The sequence below is a fragment of the Coffea arabica genome, chromosome 10e, assembly GCF_036785885.1.
Source record: "Coffea arabica cultivar ET-39 chromosome 10e, Coffea Arabica ET-39 HiFi, whole genome shotgun sequence".
NCBI lineage: Eukaryota > Viridiplantae > Streptophyta > Magnoliopsida > Gentianales > Rubiaceae > Coffea > Coffea arabica.
This window is the reverse complement of record NC_092328.1, coordinates 9,042,667-9,055,256: the sequence shown is the minus strand read 5'-3', so window position 1 is coordinate 9,055,256 and position 12,590 is coordinate 9,042,667.

The following is a 12,590-nucleotide window of genomic DNA, read 5'->3' as shown; positions in this document are numbered from 1 at the left end:
TACAAATATTCCTTGAAAAGTGACTTATGCTGAATCAGGTTTCATTCGTGTTGCATTCAATGCCAAGGCAATGGCGGAGCTGGAAAATATTTGCAAAATTAAAACATGATAGGGGATCATTTAAAATATTATTTGAAATAATTATTGTAACATTTTTTACGGATGTGATGTGTCAAAAAATACGTTTGTAATGTAAGCAAATACATTTTTTGCAAATAATTCGGGTCCAAAACCCTCTACTGGGCAATAACAATATACATATGGAAAGTACAATGAAGCATATTTATTAATAATCATCATAATAATAAAAAGATGTAAGGAATCCACTAATAGGTCTTAGTTTGAATAGACATGACATGTAGTGCATATTATTGTCCCAGATTTTTGTCCTACCAACCCAAAAAAAAGGAGAAAAAAAACTCCTACTTTTTAAACAAGAACATGGAACAAATTAATGTCGAGATAATGAGCATAATTGAAGAATGATATCTCGATAACAAATATGCCAATTTTTGTGCATTAGTTATTTTCCTTTAATATCTTCAACAAGTCAGCCAAAGAGAAAAAAATGCAAAGAAACAAAAAAAAAATTGTAGAAGAAGGGACAAAAGTAAAATAAGGTCTGACTTCTTGTGGAAAAAATTAAATAAATGAAGGAACTTCGAGATTATCTTACCGATCCTGTGGGCAATGGAGTAAGCAAAGATGGGAAATCGGTGTTGGGAGGGGACATCAAATGGCGCATGTAAGGATCGCATGCCAAGTAGAGGTTTTTCACTAGCACAGCTTTGGGTACATGGGGACTATTTTTCACCTCAAGATCACTCTCTTTTAGATATCCTGTGACATGATTTTTCGACACAATCTGTGATGCATTGTGACAAGTAGATATTTTACGTGTTTTTTGTGTGTTTTATTAATTAGTTTTGGTGTGTTTTAACTATTTTTATAGCTAATTAACTAGGATTCTAGTGAAAATATGCATTTGATGGTTTAAAGTGGCAAAGATTGCATTTCGAGGGATTTTTATGGTGAAAACCTCATGTTTTGTAGGTTTAATGATTCAATCATCAAATGTCATGAATTAAGAAGATAATTGGATGATTGATGATGGTTTAAAGTGATAAAAAGAGAATATGAAGTGCAAAAGAGGAAATGCAATAAAAAACAAAAGGAAGTAAGTTTCACAGCTTTCACACCTTGTGGTATTTCGACTTATCTTGAGCTACAATGATCGGATTGAGGTGATTCTTATACTATTTTGAAGTTAAGAGACATATATACATTTGGTATGAAGATATTAAAGTCCATTTCAATTGTCTTCCTTGTCAAAAAGTCAAAATACAGAAGTACATTTTCATGGTCGAAAGCTGAAACAAGGTTGTGACCAGTCCAGGTTATTTGGTCATTTCTCAGTTCACATAGCTTCAAATTGGATGATTCTTAATGCATTGGAAAGCTAACTCAAAGGGCTACAACTTTCATGTTTTACACAAGAGCTAGTTCAGCCTCTAACATTAAGAAAATATCAATTGAATTTGGATCAAAAACAGAGTAAGGATGAATTCTGCGCAGAAAAGTGTAAACCTGCAAAGAGCAAAACGGGGGTCAAAACGCGGGCACAGGCCGCGTTTTCTGCCCGCATTTTAGTGGATTTCGGCTGCAACTTGCTCTGCAACTTGTGCTCTTTTCACACAACCTTTTTGACCACTTTTTCTGCAAAGATTCAGGCTGAAAATAATCAGATGAGCATGGAAACTTTGAGAAGCAATCTTTGAGAGTTCAAAAGCCAACTTTGCCAACCAAAAAACAACTCACTTGTGGCTTAAAGTCCTCTATAAATAACAGCCTTTGGATGTGCTCTTTTCACACAACCTTTTTGACCACTTTTTCTGCAAAGATTCCGGTTGAAAATGATCAAATGAGCATGGAAACTTTGAGAAGCAATCTTTGAGAGTTCAAAAGCCAACTTTGCCAACCAAGAAACAACTCACTTGTGGCTTAAAGTCCTCTATAAATAGCAGCCTTTGGAGGATATTTTAAAAACTTCGGAAGGCTAAAGAAACTCCAAAAAAATGTAGTCTTTACTAGAGTTTTCTCAGTTCATTAGTTAGGGTAGTATAGAGTAATTAGTGTAGTGTTTCCTTCTAGTATTTGTAGTTAGATTTGGATGAAGATTGGAGGAGTAAAGATGGAGAGTTAGAGCTCATGTGACAAGGGTGACATCTCTCCTATCACTTTCTCTTTTGTATTTGATTTCATGTTTAACTATAATACAAGTTTGGTTTTGTGTTTTTATCATGTTTAGTTAAAGTTTATGCCTAGAGTTATGGTTGAACTTGCTATATCTTGTTAGGGATATTTACTTGGTTATTTGATGGTATTATTTTGAGCAAGTTATTTATCACTTTTGCTTATCTAATCATGATTAACCAGCCATTAGTTGTGATTATCTAAAGGTGTTAAGTTTGCAATGAGAATTGGAATTTAACACTAGTTCAAGGAAGTGATAAACTTAGGGAGTACACTCACGAGAGTAGAGGTGCACCTATGTAGCTTAAGTAATTTGTTTCATGTAATTTTATAGAAGGTATGAACTTGTAGTTAATTCATAACCACGAGAGTAGGTATGGTTTAACTATAAGTATAGTTGATTCACTACGAGAGTAGGTTTCACATACATTAGGAAATTACGCCATAACTAGCCAAGATAATAGCATTCACTTAACCGGTAATCTCATTTGCAAGAGTAGTAAGGAATTCCATATCTCTTGGAGCTTTCTAGTGCTAATTTTCATTACTTTTATATGTTTATGGTAGTCTAGATAATAAAGGAGTTCGATAAACACCGGTAATTGCAATCTTCCCTCTGGGATCGACCCTTAATACCCTATACTCGCTCACGATTCGTATACTTGCGATAAATCGCGTGTGGGACATTTAAGAAGTATAAATGTAAAACTTGATTGTGGAATGAGTAAATTGTATATGTATACCCCACGCACTTCATATTGCATTGCCCAATTTCTCTTCTGCCATTCTCCCCCTACTCTTTAATTTTCACTTGCATGGTATGGTATGAACCTCTATAGTTGAATTCTATTGCAGTTTCTACTCAGAGAGCTTTCAAACTATATAGTTCGTGATGTAGGGCTAAATTTTTAAGTATTCTAGGATATCTATAATTTAGCACTATTACTCGACTCCTCTCTCCTTTTTACTAATAGTGTTCCAGCTGCTAGTTTATTTCTTCAATGAGATAATTCGTAGACCATTTTCTTCAATTCCTTATGACAAAACAACAAGTTATGATGACAAAATTGTTTAAAAAAGTAAACCCTTATAAATCATTCTTTATACTTTTGTATTTGCTATATCTTGAAAACATAAAATTCTTGTCAAATATAAAATTGAGGAGGAATTCCGCATGCGAGATGACTTCCTCTTTGGATCTATGGAACATCAAGGGCTAAAGCGTTCGAAAATGCAGTATACGTAATACATGACATCTTAAATTTTTAATCCAATTCTAAATTAATTAGGTGGATTCTGAGAAGTTCTTTGGCAAGCATATGTGAACCACGAGGACTTATGAAATTTAATTAAGCTAATAGTCAAATAAGTAAATTTCTTGATCTAATCAAATTGCGTTATTAATTTAATCACCGCTCTCCATCAAGTTCTTTTTCACTCAATTTGCTTTTGTCACGCCACACTAGATTCGAATCGTATTATGTGAGTAAATAAGTCCTTATCATTTTATTAAATTTGGTAGACAACTCAGTTTTCTTGATTCAGGGCACAAGATATGACCACTGTTGTGGGTCAACACCAGATTCTTATGATAATGGTTGTCAAAAAACATGTCATTATTTCACGTGAAACATGCACCACCTCCCCTTCCCTAGGGGTGCATACCTTATGAAAACCAACATAGGCTGCAACCCCTGGCATACCTGTACCAATAGTTCATGGTCAATGTAAAGGACATTACAATTTATACTACTAGCAATTACCTGTACCAATAATTCATGGTCAATTTAAAGTACCTAGAATGCCCGCATGGTATGCGAGAGGAACATCTGTCTGTATATCTTATCTTGAACAGCAGATTAGTGTTATGAATCATGCTGCAGTCTTCCCAACCGACTTTTCCCCACACGTAATCTCCCTCATCAAATGCTGGATCGCCTGATTTTATCACCTTGGCCACTCCATAACCAACTAGTACCTGATGAAATCAGTGAAACAGTCAGCAGCAGATCTTTAAGATCAAAATGAGGCTTGCAAATATTCCTTGAAAAGTGACTTATGCTGAATCAGGTTTCATTCGTGTTGCATTCAATGCCAAGGCAATGGCGGAGCCGGAAAACATTTGCAAAATTAAAAAATGATAGTGTGTTTGGATTGCGGATCATTTAAAATATTATTTGAAATAATTATTGTAACATTTTTTACGGATGTGATGTATGTGAGATGTGTCAAAAAATGTGTTTGTAATGTAAGCAAATACATTTTTTTGCAAACAACCCTCTACTGGGCAATAACAACATACATATGGTAAGTACAATGAAGCATATTTATTAATAATCATACTAATAATAAAAGAGGTAAGGAATCCGTCACTGTGGCAATGTCTTAGTTTGAATAGACATGACATGTAGTGCATGTTATTGTCCCAGATTTTTGTCCTACCAACCCAAAAAAAAAGGAGAAAAAAAAATCCTACTTTTTAAACAAGAACATGGAACAAATTAATGTCGAGATAATGAGCATAATTGAAAAATGATATCTCGATAACAAATATGCCAATTTTTGTGCATTAGTTATTTTCCTTTAATATCTTCAACAAGTCAGCCAAAGAGAAAAAAATGCAAAGAAACAAAAAAAAAATTGTAGAAGAAGGGACAAAAGTAAAATAAGGTCTGACTTCTTGTGGAAAAAATTAAATAAATGAAGGAACTTACAGATTATCTTAGCGATCCTGTGGGCAATGGCGTAAGCAAAGATGGGAAATCGGTGTTGGGAGGGGACATCAAATGGCGCATGTAAGGATCGCATGCCAAGTAGAGGTTTTTCACTAGCACAGCTTTGGATACATGGGGACTATTTTTCACCTCAAGATCACTCTCTTTTAGATATCCTGTGACATGATTTTTCGACACAATCTGTGATGCATTGTGACAAGTAGATATTTTACGTGTTTTTTGTGTGTTTTATTAATTAGTTTTGGTGTGTTTTAACTATTTTTATAGCTAATTAACTAGGATTCTAGTGAAAATATGCATTTGATGGTTTAAAGTGGCAAAGATTGCATTTCGAAGGATTTTTATGGTGAAAACCTCATGTTTTGTAGGTTTAATGATTCAATCGTCAAATGGCAGGAATTAAGAAGATAATTGGATGATTGATGATGGTTTAAAGTGATAAAAAGAGAATATGAAGTGTGAAAGAGGAAATGCAATCAAAAACAAAAGGAAGTAAGTTTCACAGCTTTCACATCTTGTGGTATTTCGACTTATCTTGAGCTACAATGATCGGATTGAAGTGATTCTTATAACATTTTGAAGTTAAGAGACATATATACATTTGGTATGAAAACATCAAAGTCCAGTTCAATTGTCTTTCTTGTCAAAAAGTCGAAATACAGAAGTATATTTTCATGGTCGAAAGCTGAAACAAGGCTGTGACCAGTCAAGGTTATTTGGGTCATTTCTCAGTTCACATAGCTCCAAATTGGATGATTCTTGATGCATTTGGAAAGCTAACTCAAAGGGCTACAACTTTCATGTTTCACACAAGAGCTAGTTCAGCCTCTAACATCAAGAAAATATCAATTGAAGTTGGACCAAAAACAGAGTAAGAATGAATTCTGCCCAAAAAAGTGTAAACTTGCAAAGAGCAAAACGGGCATCAAAACGGGCGTCAAAATGCGTTTTCTGCCTGCATTTTAGTGGATTTCGGCTGCAACTTGCTCTGCAACTTATGCTCTTTTCACACAACCTTTTTGACCACTTTTTCTGCAAAGATTCCGGCTGGAAATGATCAGATGAGCATGGAAACTTTGAGAAGCAATCTTTGAGAGTTCAAAAGCCAACTTTGCCAATTCAAGAAACAACTCACTTGTGGCTTAAAGTCCTATATAAATAGTAGCCATTGGAGGATATTTTAAAAACTTTGGAAGGCTAAAGAAACTCCAAAAGTATGTAGTCTTCACTAGAGTTTTCTTAGTTCATTAGTTAGGGTAGTATAGAGTAATTAGTGTAGTGTTTCCTTCTTGTATTTGTAGTTAGATTTGGATGAAAATTGGAGGAGTAAAGATGGAGAGTTAAAGCTCATGTGACAAGGGTGACTTCTTTCCTATCACTTTCTCTTTTGTATTTGATTTCATGTTTAACTATAATACAAGTTTGGTTTTGTGTTTTTATCATGTTTAGTTAAAGTTTATGCCTAGAGTTATGGTTGAACTTGCTATATCTTGTTAGTGATATTTACTTGGTTATTTGATGGTATTATTTTGAGCAAGTTATTTATCACTTTTGCTTATCTAATCATGATTACCGGCCATTAGTTGTGATTATCTAAAAGTGTTAAGTTTGCAATGAGAATTGGAATTTAACACTAGTTCAAGGAAGTGATAAACCTAGGGAGTACACTCACGAGAGTAGAGGTGCACCTATGTGGCTTAAGTGACTTGTTTCATGTAATTTTATAGAATGAATGAACTTGTAGTTAATTCATAACCACAAGAGTAGGTATGATTTAACTATAAATATAGTTGATTCACTACGATAGTAGGTTTCACATACATTAGGAAATTACGTCATAACTAACTAAGATAATAGCATTCACTTAACCGGTAATCTCATTTGCAAGAGTAATAAGGAAATTCCATATCTCTAGGAGTTTTCTAGTACTAATTTTCATTACTTTTATATGTTTATGGTAGTCTAGATAATAAAGGTGATAAGAATATATTTTACGTATTTTTTAGTGTGTTTTATTAGTTAATTTTGGTTTGATTATTTAGTTTTATAATTAAAATAACTAAGGTTTTGGTAAAAAACTACATTTTATGTTAAAGTGGCTAAACATTGCATTTTATGGATTTTTATGATAAAAACTTCATATTTTGTAGGTTTAATGATTCAATCATCAAATGAAGTGCATTGAGAAGATATTTGGATGATTGAAGATGGATTAAAGTGGTGAAAATAAAATATGAAGGGTAAAAGGAGAAATGCAATTTGAATCAAGAATAGTCAGTTTTGACAACTCTGACACATTCTCGTATTTTGACTATATCTGGAGCTACACATATTGGATTGAGGTGATTTTTATACCATTTTGAAGCTAAGAGATAGATCTGAATTCGGTATGAAGACATCAGAATCCAATTCAGCCGATTACTCAGTCAAAAAGTCGAAATACCAAAATTCAACACTGTTGTCCAAAGTTGAAAACAGGGGTTTGACCAGGTATTAGTATTTTGGTCATATCTCAGTCTACAAAGCTCCTATTTGGATGATTTTTGAAGTATTGGAAATCTAATTCAAAGGGCTAAAACTTTTGTGTTTTACACAAAAGCTAGTTCGGCCTCAATCATAGAGAAAATTGCAGTTGAAATGAAGCCAAAAACACAGCATTGAAAACGCGAGTTGACAAAACGCGACTCCAAGCCGCGTTTTGTGTAGGCGCGTTTTCTGGCCGAAATTCTACAATTTACTCAGTCAATTCTCTTGTGTTCAGACTACTTTCCAGCTATAAGTTGCAAGAGAATTCGGTGCACATGCTTCAGAAGACAAAATGGCAGACAATATGACTTATTTTCAAGTCAAAAACAATGGTTTTTAACTATCTTAACAAAAGGAGATTTGAAGAATCATAGCAGCAAATTTGGACCGGTGGAAAGGAGCCTCATATCAGTTTTATATAGAGAGCAACCAGAGAAAAACATGATATACGGGAGAAGCTTGGAGTCTGCAAAAATGTAGCTTTTCCATTCTCTTAGTGTTAGTTTAGCTTAGTATAGAGTAAGATAGTTCATCCATTCTTGTTATTAGCTAGATGAAGAAGAAGATGGAGGATGAAGAAGGCAAGGAAGAAAGCTCATGTGACAAGGGTTGTATTCCTTCCAAATCTTTATCTTTTGTACTTGATTCCAAGTTTAGTTAATATACAAGTTCTGAATTTTGTGTTTAATATGTATCTCTAAAGTTTAAGTCTTGGGTTTGGTTGAACTTTCTATAATTGTTAGTGTTTATTATTTGGTTATTTAATTGCTATGATTTGAGCAAGTTATTTAGCACTTTGGCTCTTTAAATCATGATTAATCTGGTACCATTAATTGTGATTATCTAAGGTGTTGTTACTGCAATGAAAATTGAGATTTAACACTAGTTCAAGAAGTGTTAAACATAGAGAGTACACTCACGAAAGTAGAGGTGCACCTATGTGGTTTTTAGTGATTCATTTCATGTAATTTCACTGAAGAAATGAACTTGTAGCTAATTTCATAACCATGAGAATAGGTATGGATTAGTTATAAGTATAATTGATTCACTACGAAAGTAGGATTCAAATGCATAAGGAAATTACACCATAACTAGCCTAGATGTAGTACTCAATGATCCAAATATAGCATTTGCATGAGTAGTTAGGGATACCACAATCTAAGGAGCTTTTATTTCTTATTTTGTATAATTTCAGTAGGTTAAATTTGTTATAATTCATTGATAGTCTAAATAATAGATAAACTTTAGTAATACCGGTAATTGTTCACTCTTCTCTGTGGGATCGACCCGATATATACCCTAAACTACTTGTTGACCTGTATACTTGCAGTGAACGGATGTAATTCGGTTTTTTTTAACTTGTACGTATGTAAAATACCCGTCAAGTTTTTGGCGCCATTGTCGGGGAAGATTTGGCAATATCGGTGTGAAGAACAACTTTATTAATTTAGACAATTTTTCTTATTTTTGTTGTTTTTGTTGTATCTTACGTGTTTATTGTCATTTTTAGTATTTTGTTGAGTCAAATTTTATTTTTTCTGTTTTAGTTTGTGTCTTGAAATCTATCTTTCTTAACTAATCTTGCTTTTGAGATTGTTTAAAAGTAATTTTAGGTGATGAGGAGGGTAGGTGAATTTGGAGAAAACTGCTTGAGAAGTGGAAGATCGGCAATGGATGGTTACCAAGTGCAAAACTCCTTCAACAGAGGTAACCAAGAAATTATTAAAGGTATATCTTTTGAAAATGGTTTGAAGTGCTTAAAGGCAAAATTTGATGTAATGATGTTACAAGTTCAAATGGACACAATTATGCATGAAATTGAGCAAGGGAGGAATGTTAATGCTTTTAATTCTTATCATGTGATTTGTGACTTGTGTGGAAGTTATCATACTACTAATACATGTATGCAAGCACAAAATGTAGATTATTATGATAAGTTAGAGCATTACAATCCCTGTTTTGAACAATATAATTGGAGCAATTCTCCTGCTTATGGTTGGGATAATCAATGTACTTATAGTGATTATTCATATTTTTCTGATTACCAATCTGAAAGTGTCCAATATGAATCCAAACCATCTTGGGAGTTGGCAATAGAGAAGTTAGCTAATGCACCTCTACCTTGGGAGTTAGAAAGTGAACCATTAGCTAATGATTCTAATGCATCTTGGGAGCTAGCTGTAGAAATTTTTCTAATCAATTTGATTCAGCAATAGAAAAGCTAGCAAATGCAACTTCCGACCGTTTTGATAGGATTGAGGAAAAAATAGATGAAATAACTTCTCACTTTGATAGAATACATGAGCAATTGAATGCATTGTGTGAAGTTATTTCCTCTAATAATTTGCAAAATGATCCTAGCATGAATGGTGGGAATGTTGTATGTGAAAATGGGTTGCATTTTGATGAAAATGATGAATTCAAGTGTGTTTTAATGAGCAAATATCCATTTCACAAGATAATATCTTTGGCACTAACTTTGAGCCTCAAGATGTGAGTTTTAATGACTCATTTTTCACCCCTCTTGAGGAGTGCATGGAAAGTATAGGTTCTAAGGGTATTGCTACCCAAGATACTCTTATGGCATTCCCGTTGGTAAGTTCTCAAGTGGTGTATTTTCAAGGTAATATTTATGAAACACTTGGAATAGGTAAGCCACTTCCATCTCTCACATCATTAGAACATGTGACTTTTGCTATAAAGTCACCTTTTAATAATCCACCACGATCTAAAATGGTGGATTATTCATTAACAAAGCCTCCTTGAAAAATGAGATTCAATAGTCGAGCCAACGACTATAAATAAAAGCGCTTATTGGGAGGCAACTCAATATTTTGGCTATTTATGTTATTTTGGTGTGATTTTATGTTTAAAGTATGTGTTTGAGTTATTTCGTTATTTTTCATTTATAGGTATTGGAAATGAAAGCAAAAGTGACCAAATGAGGTGAAAAAGGCGAAGTTTGATCAAGGAACTCAACCCCTCGATTTGAGTAATTGTTGTTTTTGATTTGTTAGAAGGGGTTAAAATGCATATTTTGATCATTTTACATGTGCATGTATTGAGTATTTTAGCAAACAAATGATCTATGATGCATTTTTTAGAAAATTGGGGTATCATTTGTAATTATTCAAAAGTTAAATTTCAGCTAAATTTCGCAGCAGAAAACACATTTTTTAAGGAAACGCGCCACTGAATTGCGTTTTCGTAGAAACGCGTTTTCAATTCTGCCCCCATAATGAAGAAAACGCGCCTTCAAAACGCGACAGAAAGTCGCGTTTTCTACCAAGTCGCGTTTTCCAGCCTGATCAAAAATCGAAAACGCGCCTTCAGAAACGCGACATGAAGTCGCGTTTTTAATCGTTGCTGCGTTTTCGATCCTGCAAGATATGTGAAGAAACGCGACTTCACAAAACGCGGCTTGATGGCGCGTTTTCTTGAGCCACGTTTTCTGAGCACTTTTTTTTTTTTTTGAAAAAAAAAATGCAGCTTCCTTGATTCTCTTTTTCTTCTTTTCCTCATATATTTTCTTGTACCTTGAGTTGCTTATTGTGTATTTTTTATAGGTACATCACGAAAACAAGGGTTTGAAGTTACGGATCCCCATTTTGTTTTCCTTAGCCTTTGTTATCACTTTTTCTCATTTTCCATTTTTAGGTTTATATCACTAATGGTTACCAAATGGAACTCATGAAGCGATGAAGACAGACGAACAACGTACCTTGAAGCTTCATAGTCAATCACGTCATAGGGGAGTATTACTTTCTTTATCTTGATTTTTCTTTTTACACATTGAGGACAATGTGTATGTTAAGTGTGGGGGGAAGAATTGAGATTATATACATTGTATGTGATTGAATTATTAGTTGCAAATATTAGACTTGTGTTAAAATTCAAAATTTTTTCAAAATCTTGTCCAAATTTGTGAATTTGCCCAAAAATTTTTTAAATTTTTTCGATTTTATCCAAGGGGTAACAAGTTCCATACCATTAGTAGTTCAAATTCCTTCTACATTTGAAATAAATATATGTGATTTAAGCACTTCTTTTCTCATTTAACTTGGAAATGACTATTATGTGATTATAATTTTTGCATTTGTAGGAAAGTATATATTTTAAAGTGGAGAAAATTATGCCAATATTTTTTTGCATATTTGATGAAATTTCTTCGCTTTATTTGATTTTATAAGTTAAGTGATAAATATGGTCAATAATTGCAATACTCTTCTCATGATTATGTTTTCAGGGGAATGTTATTATCTTTACTAAAAAATAAAAAAAAATAAAAAAATAAAAAAATGAAAAAATGAAGAAAAAATGATGAAAAAAAGAAAAAGACGAAAATAGAATAAGATTTGTTCTATTCCAATGATTCTTGTACTTAGTAACCGGGTGTTTTCATCTAAAAATGTCGACTTTCGCGTAAAACGGTACTTGAATTAAGAGTATGCAAAGCAATTTGAGTATGTGAAGTGTTGAGTAACCGGTGATCTTCATCTAAAAATGTCGATTCTCGCGTCAAAAGACACTTTCACAACTTAAGTAATATTTAGCTACGTTAATGAATAAATATCTGTTTAAGTGGAATAAAAAGATGATCATGAGTTTCAGAAGCATTTTATTGACCATATGAGTTACTTACTTGTAAGATTGGGTAAGGATGAAAAATTGATTTGAATTTGTTGTAATGACGGTATAATTGGCTCTCCTTTACTTGATATTATGAGTACTTGAACTTAATTGAATAATTGCATAATGGTTATTTACTTTGTTTTGAGGAAACAGAGTTGAAATACTACATATGTTTATTTTCAAATTTTGGATCATTGTTGGTTTGTATTTCTTATTGCTTGAGGACAAGCAATGGTTCAAGTGTGGGGGTATTTGATAAGAATATATTTTACGTATTTTTTAGTGTGTTTTATTAGTTAATTTTGGTTTGATTATTTAGTTTTATAACTAAAATAACTAAGGTTTTGGTAAAAAACAACATTTTATGTTAAAGTGGCTAAACATTGCATTTTATGGATTTTTATGATAAAAACTTCATATTTTGTAGGTTTAATGATTCAATCA